The sequence below is a fragment of the Gossypium hirsutum genome, chromosome A02 (assembly GCF_007990345.1).
Source record: "Gossypium hirsutum isolate 1008001.06 chromosome A02, Gossypium_hirsutum_v2.1, whole genome shotgun sequence".
NCBI classification, from domain to species: domain Eukaryota; kingdom Viridiplantae; phylum Streptophyta; class Magnoliopsida; order Malvales; family Malvaceae; genus Gossypium; species Gossypium hirsutum.
Window position 1 is genome coordinate 19022706 of NC_053425.1, and position 22130 is coordinate 19044835.

Here is a 22130-nt window from a genome sequence, read left to right on the forward strand (position 1 = left end):
ATGCTCCATCTGATATGTTCTATTTCTGCTTTGTAATAAAATATGTCTAAATGATGTTTGAAAGCATGCCTGAAACTAAATCTATGTTTCTTCCTTTTTATAAGTTACACACCGAGCTCGAAAGCTCACCTCTGTCTTTGTTTACTTTCAGGTAACCCCCAGACTTAGGACAGGTCGGTGCGACGGGAGCTCGCTTAAACATTTTTTGTTAATTATGCTATTTTAAATTCCAATTTACTCTGTTTTGGTTTTGTTGAACATTTTGGGACTATTTGGTTTTGGACTTTTATTTGTTGTTTTAAACTGTTTATCGTATTTAAATTAAAATTTCACTATCAATAAAACGTTAAAATTTTCAAAATATGACTTGTGTTCTCCAAATTGATTTTAACTAAGAGTTTCACTGCAAACAAGAACATTTTGTAGATATAAATTTAGTTGACAAAAATAACAAATTAAATAAGAAATATATTTTCACTTAAAACAAACCGAGATAGTTTTCGTTAAAATCTGGCATTTTTCTACAAGCTTAAATTATTTCTAGGTTTTCAAGGAGCATCATAGTAGCTTCTTCAGATCTAGCCATAACATTTAGGCCAAGTTTGGGGTGTTGCATTCAATGGTATCAAAGCTAGGTTCAAAACTCGGGCTGTGATTTTGGGTTCAAATTTTTGTGAAATATATTTCTCAAACAAAATTTATTTTTCTTTAAATTTGAAAAAAAAGACTTCATAGAATCCCGAGTCTCCAATGTCGATCCTATAAGTACTTCTGCCTTAACTAAACTTTTAGTTTAGAAAAGTACTATGATATTAGAATTACTCTGTGGTAGTTGGATACAGTGACAACTCTGTAAACTCTTTTGATAAAGTTTTGGACATAACATATTCGATAATAAACTTCAAAAATTATACATAAAATTCTAGTAATGTAGATAACATACAATGAGTGTGCGTGAAACTCATGGATGATGTACCCGAGGGCGTGGTGGGGGCCGAAGAGGAGCTCGAGCTGAGCCATCCTCGATGGGCAACATGTATAATCTAGATACGAGCGAAACTTTGGGTATACCTACTGCTGAGATAGGGTCTTAGACTTAGACGCTGGGGACGACACATTATCCTAAGCCATGTTAAAAGTCCTTGAAAGGGTCGCTGGGACCCATTCTGGATTTAGGAGCCGAGGGTTGGTAACTAAACGACTGCAGTCTTATAGAGCAAAAATATTTAGGGGCGTCGCTTGGGTTGCCCCGACTGTGACCGAGTAGTGGTTGGTGCCCATAAAAAGGATTATGAATATAAAATAAACTTTACTCCTAGTAGAAATTAAAAGGTGCAGTGTCCTTACTTCGCGATGAAGCTTATCAATGGTGGTTGACTGTTAAGAAGGGTACTCAGCTTGAGAAGACTACTTGGGATTATTTCAAGAATGATTTCTAGAACAAGTATGTGGCGGCGAGTTATGTTGAGGCCCGTAGACGTGATTTTGTAGGGCTAACTTAGGGAGATAGGACTGTGGTTGAGTATAAGGCTGAATTTTTTAGGTTGAGTAGATATGTTCATGGGTTAGTGGAGACTGACTACGATAAGATTATTCAATTTAAGGAAGGGTTACATTATGACATTAAGGTATTGGTGGCTCCTCAGAAGGAGCGAGGCTTCAAAAATCTCGTAGAGAAGGCTAAGATTACTAAGGACATAAAGCGCACGAAATGTGAGAAGAGAGAAAAAGAGAGGAGGCAAAATAAGAATAAAAGGGATTTAGGTCCTTTTGGCTCTGTTTAGCGGCCTAAGAAATAAGCCATATTTTATGAGCCTCCACGGGTTGAGGCATTGGTTGTATCTACTAAGATTCAGTTATGTGGGAACTGTGGTAGGCGTCATATAGGCGAATGCTTGAGGAGGTTGGGAGCTTATCTACGATGCGGGTCTATGGAACATCACATTATGAATTGTATGTTCCATTTTGATTAGGTGCAAGCTCCAAGTCTAGGTTTGGTTCAGCCTTAGAAGGCAGTTTAATAGCCACCTAAGGGTCGTGGGCAGGCTAGAGGTGGTAATGGTTTAGGTAAAGGTTAGAGAGCACTGGATAGAGGTGCAAATCAGACTGAGACTAGGCAACCTTCTTTGGTATATACAGCAAAATGCCGCGAGTATACAGACGCTGCTGATCTGATAACCGATATGTTCTTTATTAATTATATTCCATACTTTGCACTGATAGATATTGACTCTACTCACTTGTATAGAACTAGTACTATTTCTATGAATCTGGGAATTCCTGTTGAGAGTACTTCTAATGAGGTTTCTCTGATTAGCCCACTGGGTCATTTGGCACCGGTAATATTTTTAGGAGGTGTCCACTGGAGATACAAGGTGTTGTGCTTCCGACTAATCTGATGGAGTTGCCGTTTAGAGAGTTTGATTTGATATTGGGAATGGGCTGGCTTGTAGAGCATCAAGTCAGCTTAGACTGTGCTACTAAGAGGTTAACTCTGATATCTGAGGATGATATGGAGATTGTCATGATCAGTGAGCATTGAGATTACCTCTTCAATGTGATCTCCGCTCTAGTAGCCAAAAAGTTAATTCAGAAAAGGTGTGAGCCATTTCTAGCCTTTGTGCATGATTTGAGTTCTGTGGGATCTCTTGTTAGGAATATTCGAATAGTTAGAGAATTTTCAAATGTCTTTCTTGAGGAATTGTTAGGGTTGACTACGGATAGGAAGGTTGAATTTGGTATTGAGATTTTACCGGGTACAGCTCTAGTGTCCATTGCTCCCTACCGCATGGCACTGAATGAGCTTATGAAATTGAAAGCTCAGTATAACAGCCCGATTTACGGCCTACTCAGAACAGTGGTTTCGGGACCACAAATTCGAAGATAGAAAATATATTATTATTATTTTTTGTTTATGAGGTTATGGTACGATTATATTAGTGCATGTAAAATTTGTTTAGTTAATGTTAATGTTTTCAAGCCCGATTGCTATAAATGACTAAATCGCATAAAAGGCAAAAGTTGCATTTTAGTACCCAAATGTGTTAAATAGCTAGAGAATCAAAATTTGGAGTATTTAAAGGGCAATTAGACCCTTTTTAGAGTGCTTGGCCAGCCATGGGAGACAAATTGGTCAAAAAGTCCAAGTTTGGTTAGGTTTGGTGGCTAATATGACTAAAATAGAAATGAAATAAGAAAAATATGATATCACCTTCTCATCTTCTTCTCTACCACCGAAAATATCAGCCAAAATAGAGGTTTGAAGCTCAAAATATGCAGCAACTTAAAGCACTCATAAGTAAGTGATTTTAATGAGTTTTCTTCAAGTTTTTTTATATTTTGAGACCCTTGAAGCATGAGCTTTCAAATGAGGGTGATATCTTACAAAATAGTCAAGAGTTTAGGATTTTACCATGAATGTATTTGTGTTCTATGCTGAGTTTTTATGGAAGAATATGAGTCCTAGTTGTGTTATAAACAACTTTTGTGAAGGGTGTTAGCATGAAAACACCTAAAAGGACTATTTTGCATAAGTTGCAAAATAGGTGGTTAGTGTGTAAAATAGTGAGAATTCGAGATTGCCATAGTAGTAAAAAGAGTTTATCTAGGCTTGAAATACGAAGAAATTCGATAAAAATCGATTTTTGAGCATAGGGGTAAAATGGTCATTTTGCCAAGGCCTAAGGGCAAAATAGTCATTTTACCAAAGTTGTGAAATTATGAATGCCTAATTATGTTTTGTGACTAAATGGTGTATATTGTTAATATAGATAAAGATTTTCCAAAACCGAGCCTAGACAGGGGCAAAGCCAAGCAATCCAATTAAGCCGTTTAGTCAAGCACTTTTTGTAATCTGAGGTAAGTTGTATGTAAATAATACAACTACACTGTTAATACTTGTATTCATATTTTCATTGAATTGATATTGTACGAGTTGTTAAGTTACAAATTGAGAATGCCTTGTAATATTTGAGATAGTAGAAATATCCCGTTGAAACCTTAGGATATGAACTGAATATTCGTGCCAAGACATTAGGTGATTTGTACGCCGGTGTAAGACATGTCTGAGACATGCTTCTGCCACATTATGAGAGCCAGTGTAAGACCATGTCTGGGACATGGAATCGGCATCCAGACGAGGGCTAGTGTAAGACATGTCTAGGGTATACATCAGCCATATTATGAGAGCCAGTGTAAGACCATGTCTGGGACATGGCATCGGCACAGAGATGAGTGCCAGAGTAAGACATGTCTGGGACATGCATCGGCCTCGACAGAGATAGCTAGTGTAAGACGTGTCTGGGACACACATCGGCTAGGAGTTGTGCTAGTGTAAGACATGTCTGGGACATGCATCGGCACGCATATATGAGAGCCAGTGTAAGACCATGTCTAGGACATGGCGTCGGCAATATATCCCATGTTGAAGGTTCATAGAATATCTAGTAGTATTCCAAATGGTTCAATGGTGAAAGTTATAGTTCAATTATGATAAAGAAAGGATGATCATGTTACGAGTGTTACAGGTACCTATATGATAGGCATGAGTAACGAGCTAATTTAGAAAATGAGACTCGAGTAGATGATAATGAGTAAGTTAAGTTGTCTTTACCTTTGAGCTTTAAGCATGATGGTAAATGGTGAGATTGTTGTATATTTATTTATATGCAACTTACTAAGCTTTATACTTACTCCCTTTTCTTTCCCTCTTATTTCAGTATCGCCAGGCTAGCTTAAGGGTTCCATAAAGTCAGAGATATCGATCACACTATCAGCCGCAACACTCAGTATAGTTTGATTTATATTTTAGAAGGTGGCATGTATAGGGCTAGACTAGGATGTTTTATTAAAAGAATTATTCATGTATTTTGGCTCAAGTCAAAAGCCCTTCACTTTGTATTAAGCCTAGAATAATGGCTAGTATTTATTTTGATGAATGCATATAATGTTCTTTCTATAGATGAATTGGTGTCCATTGTGATGAAATTTGTATATTGATAGGATCTTGTATAGGTTGTGCAAAATGGGTGACAAAATGGCTTGGAAAATAGCCTAGTTTGTCCACACGGGTAAGACACACAGGCGTGTGTCTAGGCCCTGTGTGACACACGGCTCTTACCCATGGGTGTGTGTTATGGCTGTATGTCCCCTACACTTAAAATTTTAAAGTTATTTTAGTACACGGGCAGGCCACACAGGCGTGTGCCCATGCCGTGTCATAAAGTCAGTATGCATACTAGTGGTACACGGGCAAGAGACACGACCGTGTGTATCGGCCGTGTGAATGACACGGTTATAGGGCACAAGTGTGTGCTTGGGCCGTGTGATTTTGGTAGAATGCCCAGATTTTCAGACATGGGTTCGGGACATGGGCGTGTAGTGTCTTGATGCATGAAACTTTTCTAAGTTTTTCATGAGTTCTCGGTTGGGTTTTGAACCACCCCAGATGTATAATTTGGGCCTCGTAAGCTCATTTATGAGATAAATTGCATGTGAAAAGAGAAGTTTTTAAAATTTTTTTATGGCCTGATTTTGTATAGTTGGTTGAGTTAAGTCAGGTAACACCTTGAACCCTGTCTCGGCGTCAGATACGGGCGAGGGGTGTTACACTCAGCTTCAGGAACTTTTCAATTGAGGGTTCATTAGGCCTAGTGTACCCCTGTATGGAGCACTTATTCTATTCGTAAAGAAGAAAGACAGTACTATGAGAATGTGTATGGACTAATGTCAACTGAATAGATTGACGGTAAAGAATAAGTACCCATTTCCAAAGATTGACGACTTGTTCGATCAGTTTCGTAGGGCATCTGTATTCTCGAAGATTGATCTTTATTCTGGGTACCATCAGCTAAAGGTTAAAGAGGTTGATGTACATAAAGCTACCTTTGGGACTCGTTATGAGCACTACAAGTTCCTAGTCATGCTATTCTGTTTGACGAATGCTCTGACTGTATTCATGGATCTTATGAATCGGGTTTTCCAGTCGTATTTAGATCAATTCGTCATGGTTTTCATCGATGATATTTGGGTATACTCTAAGATAGAGGATGATCATGATAAACATCTAAGAGTAGTTTTATGGATACTCCGTGAGAAAAAGCTCTACACTAAGTTGAGCAAGTGCGAGTTCTAATTAAGTGAGGTCATTTTTCTAGGACATGTGGTGTCTGCTGAGGGAATTCGAATCGACCCTAAAAAGATTGAGGTTGTGCTTAAGTGGAAATAACCTAGGAATGTGTCAGAGATTTTCAGCTTCCTTGGTTTAACGGGTTATTATTGGAGATTTTTTTAAGGGTTTTCACTTATCGAAGCTCCTCTAACTAAGTCATTGCAGAAAAATACACCATTTGTATGGACTGATGAGCAGCAAACGAGCTTTGAGAAGCTCAAGTCTGTTCTAACTCAAGCACTCATTCTGATACAGCCTGAATTCGATAAAGAGTTTGCGGTTTACAGTGATGCTTCTCACATCGGTTTGGGTTGTGTTTTGATGCAAGATGGCAAGGTAGTGGCTTACCCATCCTGACAGCTTAAGTCACACGAATGTAATTATTCCATGCACAATCTTGAGTTGCCTGCTGTTGTCTTTGCCTTGAAAATCTGAAGGCACTATCTGTATGGTGAGAGGTGAATGTTTTTATTTTTATTTTTATCTTGACATCCATGATAGGATTTAGATTTTAAATTTAATTTATTATTTATTCATTTAATGAAATGGATAGAAATTATTATTTTTGGATTAAGTGAAAAGGAATATATATATCAAAATCTATTTGCTGGTCAATTATCTTCATCTTGTAGTGTATGATGCATATATTTCTTCTTTACACAATATCTATATGTAATATCTTAAACTCGGTCTAGATGTTACGGCTAGATCTGAGGAAGATACCATGATACTCTTTGAAAATCCATAAATTATTTAAGCTTGTAGAAAAACGCCACATTTTAACGAAAACTATTCTGATTTATTTTAAGTGAAAATATCCTTCTTATTTCATTTGTTAATTTTGTTGATTAAATTTATATCTACAAAACACTCTTATTTGCAATGAAACTCTTAGTTAAAATAATTCTGGAGAACACAAATCATATTTTGTTGATAGTGAAATTTTTATTTAAATATAATAAATAGTTTAAACAGCAAATAAAAGTTCAAAACCAAACAATCCCACAATGTTCAACAAAACCAAAACAAAGTAAACCGAAATTTAATATAGCATAATTAACAAAAAATGTTTAATCGAGCTCCTGTCGCACTGACCCATCCTAAGTTTGGGGGTTACCTGTAGCCGTTTGCATCTAGCATGAGTACACCCCCTATAAGGTGCATAATGTAAGCTCGAACGGCGTGCATCACCTCCCATTCACTGGCAGTACTCGACAAATGCTCGAAATTGGCCTTTAGCCATGAAAACTTCAAACCCGTAAATTTTCCCTCACTAGGCGAGTGTTTAAGTAAGTCATAGCAAAGGGCGGCCAGCCTAGAGATCAAACTTATAGTCGTGACCGCATTCTCGTCGATGGGGAGCTCAAGCTACGGTGCAACATCCTGTAGAGTGATGGTGCACTCCCTACACGAAAAATGAAATATGTGGGTCTCCGGACGCATCGCTCGACTAAAGCGAAAATTAAGTCGCATCGCAGATCAAAGGTCCAGATCAGTGCCGCTGATTCGAATCCGGCTAACTCCAAGTATGGCATTACGTGTTCATCTAGCAGAAACCCTACACTATTAACACGGCCTCTCAATGCGTGATACAGGCCCTGACATTATTAAATTAGCAAAATAGTTAATACAATCTAATTTAATTTCACAAATGACGTGAGTATCAAATAACAATTTTATTACCATATCATTAATAGTACTTGATATGTGATTACCATTATTAATCAAAGAACCCATTTGTTGTAAATCTGCAATTAAAAAATAAATTCATTTAATTTGTTGCAAAAAATACAGTAAATAATTTGGAATTTTAGAAATAGAAAAACACAGTAAATATCTCATAATTTCCCATAATTTACCTACAATAAAAAAACTTTATGTTAGTTTAAAATGATAATATAATTTAAATAAATATAAACTATCTAAATATTAAAAACATACAAATCAAAAAAAAAAAAGAAACATATCTGTTTAGTTTCTTTCAAACAACCTATAAAACTATATAACAACAAATTTAATCATCATTTCAATAAATTAATAAAAATTTTCAAATAAATAAAAATAAATTAAAATTACATTATAAAAAATTGACATTAATAAAAAAATCACAAAATACTAAACTAAACACTAACAATTTATATAATCTAATCATAAATTACTAACAAAATAACTATAAATTATTTTTAAAAAAAATTACATTACTAAAAAAATCACAAAACCCTAACCTAAACAATAACAATTTATAAACTAATCATAAATTACTAACAAAATAACTATGACATTTTTAAAAAAAAAATCATTATTAATAATTCACAAAATACTTAACACTAACAATTTATAATCTAATCATAAATTACTAACAAAATAACTGTAAAATTATTTTTTTTAAAAATTTACATTACTAAAAAATCACAAATCACAAATCACAAAACACTAATAATTTATAACCTAATCATAAATTACCAACAAAATAATTAACAAAATAATTTTACATTAATAAAAAAATCACAACATACTAAACTAAACATAACAATTTATAACATAATCCTAATTACTAACAAAATAATTTTAAAATAATTATAAAAAAAATACATTCATAAAAATTATTAAACCAAAACCATAAACACTAAACTTAAACAATTTATAGATAATAATTAATAACAAAAAAATTTCACAACATATTAATCAAACTCTTTAAATTAAAAAACAAATTATTTATTAAAATAATACATACCTTTTTTTCTTCTTCTTTTCTTCCCCTTTCTCTCCTTTCTTTCCCTCATTTCTTCCCCGGTGCCTTCATCTTATAGGGGACCATGCTTATAAGGTCTAGACTTGCTCATGGGTCGGGCCACTTGGCCTGGCCCGATGGCTTGCTCGAAATGTGAGAAGGTTTGGGCAAAAATATAGGCCTGAAAAATGGGCTTGGACAAAAAAATAAGGCCCGTTTAAAAATTGGCTAGGCCTCGGGTAAGGCATTTTTGACCCGAGCCCGACCCAAATTCACTAAAGGACAAAAAAATTATGCGTTTTTTTTAATGTTATTCTCTTGTTGTTTTCTCTAGTTTGCTACCATTTTACTATTATGTTGTTATTGTTTGGATATTATATAAAACTTATTTTATTGTTAATTTTTTTATTATTTTAAAGGCATTTGTTAATTTTTTTAATTATTTTAGAGGCATTTGCTTGTTAAGTTGCATCTATCTTAATGTTATTTAAGTCTACATATTTTTTAAAATTTATTTTCAATTTGTTGAGAAATATTTATTTTGATGTTTTTAATATTTTTGATGTATTATATATATTTAAAAATTATATACAGATAATATAAAAAATCAATACAGGTGGGTCAGGCCGAGCTCGAGTTTTAGCATTTTTATCCGGATTGGGCTTGGACAAAATTTTAGGCATATTTTTTAGATCAAGCCAGGCCCACGCCTAGTAAACGAGCCTAAATTTTTAGTCGAGCCCAACCCATGAGCACCTCTAATAAGGTCCTCCATTTCAAAATATTTTCCCTTTTCAAGGGACACAACACTGTTTAGCAGTGTGCACAGCAGGAAGGGGGAAGGAAGGCTGGGGCGTGGGCGTCCGGCGCAGGGGTGCAGGGGGCGGATGAGATTGGTCAGCACTAGTGCTGCCTATCTGACAAGCACGACCGGTGCCGCCAGTCCAGGTGGCTTGACACGCATCACGGGCATTTTCAACCCGTATTTTGACCCGTTGACTGTATTTTGACCCGATATATATATAATTTAAAAAATAAAAATATTTTTTTATAAAAAAATAATTATTATAAAAAAAGTGGTGGCGCCTATGAGAAAAACTCCACCCAAAAACATACAATTTTGGTAATTAATCCCACGAACAACCCATTTTAGAAATTAATTTTTTTATATTATTTATGCAAATTAGCCTATTCTCACCTTAGGGCTTGAAATTGTTTTTGTGTAAATTAGTCCCTAAACTTGGTAATTATTCTCACATTGAAACTTGAACTTGACAATTGTTCTCATATTAGGGTCTAAAATTTCGGGTTTTCAATGACTTACTTGGACAAAAAAAATTCAAGTCCAAACGTGTGAAGAATTGACAAATTCACGGTCTAAGTTGGACAAAAAAAAGGTTCAAGACCCAATGTGGGAACAATTGTTAAGTTCAAGACCTAACTTAGACCCAAAAAAAAGTTCAAGCCTTAATGTGAAAACAATTGCCAAGTTTAGGACTTATCTTGGGAAAAACGTTTTATTAAGACCCGATTTCTGGTGGTGTCGAAAAGGCAGTTTCAGGACCCTGCTTTCGTAAACCAAGCTTGTAAGTATTTTTAAATATTTACGTTATTATTTAAGTGAATTGGATTTCGTATAAGTAATTTAGTTAAAATTTTGTAACCTCCCCAATCTGGCCTAGACGTTAAACCTAAATTCGAGAGATTACATCAGCCACCGAAATGACCTAGCAAAACTATCGGAGTTTAAAAATCGATCATATTTAAATATTTGATAAATTTTAGAAGAAAACTTAGTCTAATTTTAGAAAAACTTACAGTTTAACCAAAAACCGATTAAATTAATTTTTATCCTTGTAATCGTGTCTACTTTTGAAAAGTTAAGTAATTTTTCAATTTAATTCCTTAACAAAACATATTTACAAATTAGGAGCGGAAAACTGATATTAACATAATTTTAATGAAAACCATGTTTCCATGCAAAGTAAATTTTTTTTAAAAAAAATCATATTTTAATAGTCTAAATGAATTAAATGTCATGCATGCCTAAGTAAAACCCGAAAACTAAGTCCTGTGCAACAATTTAAATAAAACGGTAAAGTTTCAAATAACAAAATTTGTAAATTAAAAAGTCTAGAATACTTTTATATAAAATTAATAATCTGAATCAAGCCCTCCGAATGTCGAGTCTGCATCCTAACCTTGTGGGTTATCTATAAATAAGAAAAATAAGGGGGTGAGCTATTTAAGCTCAGTGTGAGGTCCATCACAAGCAAAAACTGTGCAAACTGTAGACAAGACACATGAATTTAACAATTTCAAGAATAAACACATTCACAAAGCACTTCAAATTAACGGTTCTTCACATAAAACACTTCACCTCACTATCTCAGAACTCAGAGTAATAACTACCAAATGACAATTCGGAATATCGTTATTTCATATAAACTTAGGACAGGAATAATCAGTGCAACAATTTATTATACAGAAACACTATTCATAGAATAATTTGCAATACCAATTTCAACCTATCAACATTTTAGATCATTCAACAATGTGCATGTGTATATATATGTATCATCTTAGAAATTATTAGTTTTGTATGCACATGTTTCATGAATGTCATATAGTTCCGCTTTAACAGAAAAAGTCGTACCCGATCGCTACACACCACATTGAGAGTTCCTTAGAACTCCATCCACCAACACACCAGGTTTGTGGTTAAACCACTACTGGTTCGCAAATCACAACTGTCATAGGTTGCGGTCACACAACAATATTTGCATATGAGAGTTGTTACATGGCTGTGAGTACACAACGAATCCTGCATATGGAATTTGCTTTCGACTGTGGATACACAACAAGTACCCGTAAATGGAATCTACCATTGGCTGTTGATTCACAGCAATACCCAGCAGATGAAATATACCTCTGGTTGTGGATTCACAGTGGTTTGTAGATGAGAACTGCTGCATGGTTGTGACTTGCATAACCATTTTTATTTTGCAGATAAATTGCCAGATCTTCCTCCCTACATATCGTCTTACCCCATGCAATGCAATATGTAATGCTCAAAATAAGTCAATACAATAGCATTTAATATGCCTTTAACGAAACAATGCACTGGCAAACAATATGCTCATAATAGTTCGATTCAGTAGCAATTAATATGCTAGTGACAAATTAATTCAGTAACTAAAGTCATGCTTTCTATGTGATCGGTTTAACGGCATAAGGCCTAATATACATACAATCACCAAAATAGTTATAATAGAGATATCTGTTGTTAACTTGGAATTTAGTCATATTGTTAACAAGATTTCAATTTGGTTTGTTTAATTTTTTAATTTAACTTAAACAAAATTATCCGAATTGAATTTCATTTCACTCGACTCTATTCTAAAAATTCACATCGAGTTAGGATAATAAAATAAGACTTGTCAACTTGACTAACTCAAAACAAAGTTAAAACAATAAAATAAAACTTATCAACTTAACTAACTCAAATATTTTTCACTCGATTTGATTGAACACTCACATGTGGTCTTAACCTTGCCATTAAACTAAGACCTAATTTCTTTTTAAAAAAATTCATACAATAATTATTTTTTTCTTTTTGTTTTTTAAATTTTCTTTATGTAACTACATGTAATATATAAAATTTAATTTAATTATAATATTAACTTTAAATGAATTCAATTTTTTTATTTTTTATTATATATTTCAATTCATTTCTTTTCCATCAAAACCTTTTAAACAATACTACTTAATTACTTTTTCATCAAAATAATCTAATGAATTCGATCTTGAGGTTAATATAATATTGAATTAGATATATTTAAAATATTTAATTTTAATTGATGTTAAATAATTTTTTATGAAACAAAATAAATATATTTAATTTTATAACTCTTCAATATGTAATTAAAATTTCATTATTTTATAAATAAAAATTGATAAATGAATAAATCAAATAGAAAATGCATAGATAAATAATAAAATGGCACAATCATTTCAATTTTTTTTGGTATACATATAATTGTATTTTTATTTAAAATTAAAAAAAATCTCAAGAGGTTATAAGATCTTCAAATCAAATGTAAGTGATAAGTAAGCATTCTTAGAAGGAGAAAGGATTGTATGAAAATGTGATTCCACGTCATCCTTATCCTTTTCCAATGGGAGAATGACAAATTAGATTTTTGCTCGCCTGATTTTCAGCTTTTTTCTCTTAAAAAAATTCAAATCCAACTAAAAATGTTGAAAATCAGAAGGAAAAATCTGATTTGTTATTCTTCCATTGGAAAGAGATAAAGATGACATGGAATCACAGTTTCATACAATCCCTTCTCTTCTTAGAAGTGTATTTACACTAAATAAGAGAGAGGGATAAGTGTCTTTTAGAAGAAAAAAATACATAGTAGTGTATATATATATTAGGATCGATGTAGTATGGATATAAATAGACATACATATTTATCAGACTGTATCTAATATTTTACAACTAATAAGCTGATAAAGTGTTTAATATATGTTATAATGTTTGCAAGATTCTTTTTATAACAGTAGATTGAACTTGTCTACTTCATTTATCTTGTGCTCACCTTCTTTACTAATAACAATTCCGACTAATTTGTAGGTTTTGCCTCTTCCAGCATATGCACCACGGTTTCCATGGTGGGTCTAATTGCCAGTAATTTCATAGTGCACAAAATGGCTACCCTCAATACCTTGATTGCATCTTCTTTCAATACTTCAGGAATTCTTGGGTCCACTATGCTTAATATGCTCTCTTTGTTGTTTATTTTGCTGCAAACCCTAACTCACAATATCCTTATTATCTCAAAACTCTGGCTTGATTGGCATTTTCCCGTTCATTAACTCCATTAATACACTCCGAAGTTGTACACATCACTCTTTTCGTTCACTTTGTAGGTGTAACCGTATTCTACCATAGTTTACTATTAACAAACATATGCATGTAAGAAATGAAAAGTGACATATAGATGTATACTAGGAGCTATGTAACCATGGGTGCCTGCAATGACATGGGTCGTGTCTTTAGCTCCATTGCTCTGAACTATCTTGGCGAGTCCAAAATCAGCAATCCTAGGCTTCATAAACTCATCCAACAATATGTTACTAGATTTGACATCTCGATGGATCACCAATCTTTCACATCTATGATGAAAGTACTTTAGCCCTTTAGCTGCCCCAACTACAATCTCGTACCTTGTATCCCAATCAAGCTCCATTTTATTACTCGTATGCAATCGATCCCATAAGCTTCCATTGCGCAAGTACTCGTACACCAACAAGCATGAGTCTTCATTAGTGATGCTGCAATAGAGCTTCACCACATTGACATGCCTTATTAAGCTCAATGTTTGCACTTCCATATCGAATTCCTTTTCCTTTCTGGCACTTTTGCTGAAAATTATGGACGTACTCGGGCTCTTTTTGTGGCTTTTCTGTATGTGTTTCACAGCAAGTTCGACGCCATTCAAAAGTGTTACATTGTATACGTTCCCTGATCCTCCTTTTCCAATCAGATTCTCTTGCTTAACAAAATCAAGGATTTTATATTTAGTGAAAGTTAAATTATGGAAAGACTTTATGTTTCAAGATTCTTCCTTCAAAGAAAGGCTATTGTCTTTTTATTTTCTCCTTACATATAAGAAGCATCCTAGAGAAATAAGCAAGACGGTTGCCCCGAGCGTGAGCTAAACTATAAACGTATGAGTATCTTTAGACATGTTAAAATTTAGTTAACATTGCTTGAAATGTCGGATCGTTGAACTACAAAGGTCAGTGTTTCCAGTAAAGCTACCATTATATGTTTCAATAGAGAAAGAATTTGGTATAGGACCAATTAACCAATTATAATACAGATCAACAAGGTTCAGCTTGAGTAACGACAAGTTCTGTTAGAATTGTGTGACCCAAATTCTAAGAGATTGCTTGCAAGTCAAGTTAAACAAAAATATATTTTCTTTCTAGAAGATTTAGTATTTATTAGTATAATATATTTAGCATTTATTAGTATAGTTTATTTGACTTACTAATTTAGCCTATAAATAGGCTCCTTTACAATCTTAGAATTAAGAGACACCCATTAGATTAGAACTCATAACACATTCAGAGAATTTTGTGTTTACGTTTGAGGGTTCTTTGTTTTTCGGGTTTTCGGGGTTTAGTTTTTATCTCCATCTTTTGTACTCTTCATTCTTTTGCCATTATAGTAAATTTATCTTTGCCCGTGGTTTTTTATCCTCTTTTGAGGGGTTTTTCCACGTTAAATTTGTGTGTTCATCTTCTTAATTTCTTCTACTATTTTTACTTTTCGTTGCTTAATCGGGACGATCCTAACAAGTGGTATCAGAGCTAGTTTAACTTTCATAGATCAGCCCGGTCAGAGATGGCAGCAACAAGGTTTGAAATTGAGAAGTTCGATGGTGAGACAAATTTCAATCTGTGGCAAGTTCGGATGATGGCAATTCTAGTTCAAAATGGCTTGAAAAAGGTTGTTACAGGGAAAAAGCCTGAGAATCTAAATCAAACAGAATGGGAAGAGCTTGATGAAAAGGCCTTGTCTGCAATCCAGTTGTGCCTCGCGAATACAGTATTGCAGGAGGTATTGATGGAGAAGACCTCATTCGCCTTGTGGAAAAGGTTAGAAACTCTTTATGCGACTAAGTCTCTGGCTAACCATTTAATGTTGAAACAACGTCTATTTACGTTTCGCATAAACGAAGGTGAGCTTCTTAAAGATCTCATCAGTCAATTCATTACTCTTTTAAATGATTTAAAGAACGTTGAGGTTCATATTGACGATGAAGATCAAGCTATGCTATTATTGTGCTCTTTACCCTCTTCATACAAGTCTTTCAGGGAGACCCTGATTTATGGCAGAGACAAACTCTTGTTCGAAGATGTGAAGGGTCATTTGTTGAGTAGAGACAAACTCGACAATGAGTTTGATTTGAATAGCAAAGCAGATAGACAAGCTTTCGTTTTGGTAGCATCAAAGAAACGAGACAAAAGGTGTCGCTATTGCAAAAAGTTAGGTCACGTTAAAGCAGATTGTTATAAACTGCGAAATAAAAGAGCTGCTGAGAGTAACGAGGAAGATGTAGCTGGTGCTAATTTGGTCGATGAAGGCGGTGATGATTTCTTGTTAGTGTCAACGAGCGATAACTCCAAGCTTACGTCTGAGTGGATCCTAGATTCAGGATGTTCTTTCCACATGTGTCCCAATAGAGAATGGTTCTCCACATACAGTTCAGTTGAAGGTGGAGTTGTGCACATGGGAAACGATTCATCTAGTAAAATAATCGGTATTGGTACTATTAAAATTAGGATACACGATGGGACGATTAGGACACTCTCAGATGTCAGGTATGTACTTGATTTACGAAAGAATCTCATCTCCTTGAGTATTTTAGACTTGAAAGGATGCAGAATCAACATCGAGTCGAGCGACATTAAAGTATCTCGTGGAGCTCTCGTTTTGTTAAAAGGTAAAAGAACCGACAGTCTTTATATTCTGGAAGGTTCTACAGTGACCGGTGAAATCGGACGTCCCTCGTCCGTTACGGAGTTAAAGTCAACTCATTTGAAGCGGAGGCAACTTGGTCATAGGAGGGAAAAAGGTATGACCGTTTCGTTGAAGAGAGGTTCTCTTTTGGATGCAGGTTTTGAAAAGTTAGGGCACTGTATTCGTGAAAATCAGACCCGGGTTAGTTTTGATTTGGCAGTGCACAAGTCGAAGGCTAGAAGTCTTCCAGCTTCTAAGCATAGATTCGACTCAGTTAATTCCCTGCATAGTTCAAGATAGGCCCGTGGCGGGTTTTGGCAAAGATGGCATTGAAAGAATTCGTGTCAAGGTGGAGATTGTTAGAATTGTGTGACCCAAATTCTAAGAGATTGCTTGCAAGTCAAGTTAAACAAAAATATATTTTCTTTCTAGAAGATTTAGTATTTATTAGTATAATATATTTAGCATTTATTAGTATAGTTTATTTGACTTACTAATTTAGCCTATAAATAGGCTCCTTTACAATCTTAGAATTAAGAGACACCCATTAGATTAGAACTCATAACACATTCAGAGAATTTTGTGTTTACGTTTGAGGGTTCTTTGTTTTTCGGGTTTTCGGGGTTTAGTTTTTATCTCCATCTTTTGTACTCTTCATTCTTTTGCCATTATAGTAAATTTATCTTTGCCCGTGGTTTTTTATCCTCTTTTGAGGGGTTTTTCCACGTTAAATTTGTGTGTTCATCTTCTCAATTTCTTCTACTATTTTTTCTTTTCGTTGCTTAATCGGGACGATCCTAACAAGTTCTTTGGGTTTTTCCTGGAAAGTTGATTTCCAAACAAGTTCAGAGAGTTCAATGTCGGTAAAGATCCTAAAGATGATGGGATTTTGCCAGAAAGAACATTATCAGCGATGTTTATGTTACTGATGGAAGCACAAGAACCTAATGAATTTGGTATTGAACCAGACAGCCTGTTGTTCTGCAAGTTAAGGTTGCTAAATTTTTTAAGCTCCCCGATTCTATGAGGGATTTTTCTGAAAAATTGATTGTCGTTTAGCTCAATTCTAACCAATGATTTAGCTTCTGAAATCACCTGAAAATCGATTGTATTTAGATGACAGTATCTCTATTTTTTCGCGTTCTTGATATCAGTTGTAATTGGTCCTTCAAGTTGATTGTAAGCAACATCAATTATGTCAACTTCATGCAATCCCCATATTCCTACCGGAATGATTCCAGTAAGCGAGTTGTTACTGACTCTGAACCATTTCAGAGTGGTGAAACTTGCATAAGTCACCGAAATTTCGCTGGAGAACTTGTTTTGAAGCATAAGAAATGCTCTCATGGTCCCTTTTTTGCACATGTCCGGTGGGATTGGACCAGTCAAGAAATTATCTGATACATCGATGTAGTTAAATTCAGCCCAAGAACCAAGCTTTTGAGGCAAATGACCCGTCAACAAGTTAGTGTAAAGAGAGGTTCACCAGTTTCTTGAATTCCCCCAACTCCGGCCATCCATGATGTATTCCACGTCTCTATGTTGAGACTATATCGGTCTGACCCATCCCATATTACATCTGTTGAGGAGATTGAGGTAAGATCGGATTTGACCTTCGAGGAGGAGCCGATTTAGATTTTGGATCAAGACGTTAAATTCTTGATAAGGAAGATGTTCTATGGTGAAATCATGGTACTGAGGAAGTCACTTGGGAACCTAAGGACTCGAATTGTCAGCAATACTCGTATTTGTTTGAATCAGGTAAATTTTAAGGCCAAAATTTATTTTAGGGAGAAGAGTTGTAACGTCCCAACAATGTAAACATTTGATTTGTTAAATTTTGTCATAAATAAATATTTTCTTCACCAGTTAGAGGCCTTGATTGTGTGTTTGATGTCATGGGTTTAAGTCTCACCCTTTGGAAATTTTACTAATTTTGTTTCTATTCTTATCTATGTTCTTTTGACTTAAGCACTATTTTCGTTCAACTTGTTTCAGAATGAGCTTTTTGGTTCAGTAGTAAAGTACTAGCTTACTTGTTGGTCTTTAGTTCGAATCACTACATGAGCGAATTGGTAATATTTTTGCTATTTCCGTTTGAGCTGACCACGTAGTGGTTGTGGTTTAATCGAATTTTGGTTTTAAAGAATCTGATAGGATAAATCATAATGTTGGGGCAATTTAGATATTATTTTATTTTTATCTTATTTATTTTTTTAAATTAGAGAAAAAAGGGGATATTCTAAATAAAACTATCCCCACTTTGCACGTTCCCTCTTTTCCCTATTTTGTTCATATTGTTTTTCTCCTTTTTAACATGGATTATAGCAAGGAAGGTCTTCAAATTTCTTTTTTTTTTCTTGATTTTGTGTCTCTAATTTCTTTTGTGTTCTTGAGGGTTTAGGGTTTTTTTGTTATTCAATTTCGATGATGGGTGTCGATTGAATTGTTGATAACTTGGTTTTTGCGTAAGTATATCAATATTTGTTTCTTTTGTAACTGAAGTTTTTCCTTTCGTTATTTGTTATTTTGTTAAGTTGGGGTTTTTAGTACCACGTTTCCATTATTAATCTTCTGGGTTATTTAGATAAAGGCCACAAAACAATTAATCCACCAGAGGATTAAGCCTTGAGAAGGTGTTGTTTACGTCCAAGGGTAAGGATTTTTTTTATCAATTTGGAACTGTGGTGGCTGTTCGGTTAATCATTTTGTGAGTTGGATTGGTAATTTAGGAAAATCGAGGAATATATCCTCTTAAATCGACTCGCTATTGTTGGCTAACTCGTTAAGTGTTTGATGCTTTTAGGTACTAGAATACTCAATTTTTGGGTTTGCATAAGAAATTATCCAGGTGTGTAATGAAAACCCGAGAAAACAGCGAATGATGAAAGCCAAAATCTGAGACTATCGACATTACACGATCGTTGTGACACACAGTTCTGTGACAGGCCATGTACCTAACACGGTTTGGGCCAATTAGGCCGTGTGGGCCACATGAGCGTATGTGAGGCCGTATGAGCCCAAAATTTGAAAATTTTCCCTAGGATCATATTCATCGTACGAGTCAAATGTAGGCCTTCCGTAGGGTTTGTACGATATAAATTAGGCTTCAAAACATGAGTTCTAACATTCTGCCAGTGGTAAATTCGATTTATGTACATATGATTAATAAGTTATATGTGTATAATTTATTATCTGTTAAGCATGATCTGTATTTGTTATAATAAGCATGTATGTCATATACAATTTCAATATCTATTATTTTTGCATGTGCATTGGGGTGGGACATATGTTTGCAGAGGAAATGTGGGCAATTTAATCTATCTGTCGTATCTGGTGGCTCAGCCACATATATTTCTATTAATGGTAAATTATCGTCTTATGATTTGGCAGCTAGACTGCAAATGTTCTAAAAAATGACATATAGTCACTAAGCGATGTGTAGGGCTGGATGGGTATATAATACCTTATATGGTGTGTAGGGATGGTCAGAGATGGTGTGTAGCCGATGGGAGTAGGATTGTGATTCTGCATCTGATATGTTCTGTTTCTGCTTTGTTATAAAATATTCCTGAATGATATTTGAAAGCATGTCTGAAATTAAATTTGTGCTTCTATTTTTTTTATAAGTTACATAGTGAGGTCGAAGGCTCACCTCTGTCTGTTTACTTTTAGGTAACCCCCAGACGTAGGACGGGTCGGTGCAACAGGAATTTGGTTAAACATTTTTTGTTAATTATGCTATATTAAATTCTGGTTTACGCTGCTTTGGACTGTTAGGTTTTGGACTTTTATTTGTTATTTTAATCTGTTTATCGTATTTAAATCAAAATTTCACTATCAGCAAAATGTTAGATTTTTCAAAATATGACTCGTGTTCTCCAAAATGATTTTAACTAAGAGTTCCCCGGTAGACAAGAGCGTTGTGTAGATATAAATTTAGTTGACAGAATTAACAAATTAAATAAGGAGGATATTTTCACTTAAATTAAATCGAAATAGTTTTCTATAAAATCTGGCTTTTTTTTTTTACAAACCTAAATAATTTATGAGTTTTCAAATAATATCATAGTAGTTTCTCCAAATCTGGTCATAATATTTAAACCGAGTTTAGGGTGTTCTATATAGGTATTGTGTAATGAAGAAATATATGCATCATACACTACAAGATGAAGATTACTGACGAGCAAAAAGATTTTGATATATATATATATATTCCTTTTCATTTAATTCAAAAATAATAATTTCTATCCATTTCATTGAATGAATAAATAATAAATTAAATTTAAAAATCTAAATCGAGGATAAAAAAACATCATTTTATTTAAAAAGTGTTGGAAATTTTTTATTTCTTTTAACAATCCTCATCTTAATTAACTTTTCTTTCCGCAATCTATTAATCTGAAAATTTTAAATAAATTCTTTTTTTTTAACTCTCATAAAAACTAATTATAAAAAATAAAAAAATGAAATAAGCACTTAGCATAGCTTGAAAGATGAGTTTTGGAGTTTTCTTCATTATTGCCAAACAACTTTCTTTTGCCCGTAAATTAAAGTTAATCTTCAATCTTGATCCGAAAGTTAACGGAGGAATATATATCTTTTTAATTAAAAAAGTTTTAACTGTAGTTATTGATTTAATTTTGATTAAGGGTTTAATTTTAGGCTTAATTTTATCGAATCAAGTATTTAAATTATAATAAAACTATAATTTTGAATAATGTTATGTAACTAAAATGTTAAAATAATATTAACTTTTATTATTTATTCTAATTAGGTTTATTCAACATTATGTATTAGAAAACTACTAAATTTATTTAAAATTACATAATATAGTGTGTAATATGTATCACTTAAATTTTAATTTAATTTACATGTCATATTGAAAATAAATGTAATTGTAATGAGAAACTATTTGGTACATTGTTAGTAGAGTTTTTACATTTCACAGGAAAGGTCAAGGGGTTGATAGGTATCCTATAAGGTTATAATAAAATAATGATAAAATAAATATTTTTAAAAAGAATACACTGTCAATGTATTAAATACTAACCCATTTTTAATATATATTAGTTAAATTGTTAATTTTTAGGGCAGATTACAAAATATAAAATTTTAATATTTATTAGTTAAACATTGAAATATAATGATAAAACTTGAAAATTAATTAATTGAAGTTACATGTTAAGTACTAAAATCACAAAGATTAAACTGTTTATGTTATTTTCATAGAATTATGTCTAGTTTAGTTAACTCCACAAACGGATTAAGAAATTTCCGAGTGTCTCATTTAATTTATTTTTAATTTCTAAATATTAATTAAGGACACTTGAAAATTTCTTAACTCGGCTTGTGGAGTTAAAAAAATTCCACCTTAAATACATTAAATAATTACCCAATATTATAAAAGTAAGATTTTGTAAATAAAAAAAAAGAGGTGAAAATAAGACAAGTTTTTCTTAAGTAATTGAAAATATACAGGGACTAGTGTAGATAATATTATTAAGATGTTTTCGAATTGAGAATAACTATAATATTATAGGGACTAAATTACTAAATAGAAAAAGCAGAGGGCCTTATAAAAAACATGGAGAAGTTTATGCTGCAAATAACCCGTCTATTTATCTTTTAGATATAAAATTATACCACTTGTAGCCTTTTAACTATGCCAACAAAGCTTTGTTTCTATTTTT

The 22130-nt window shown here is 33.5% G+C and overlaps 1 pseudogene; it reads right to left on the minus strand.

Annotated features, from left to right (window-relative positions):
• Positions 1-13457: 13457 nt before the first annotated feature.
• On the minus strand, positions 13458-20029 carry LOC107952204 (receptor-like protein kinase 7; annotated as a pseudogene).
• Positions 20030-22130: the final 2101 nt, after the last annotated feature.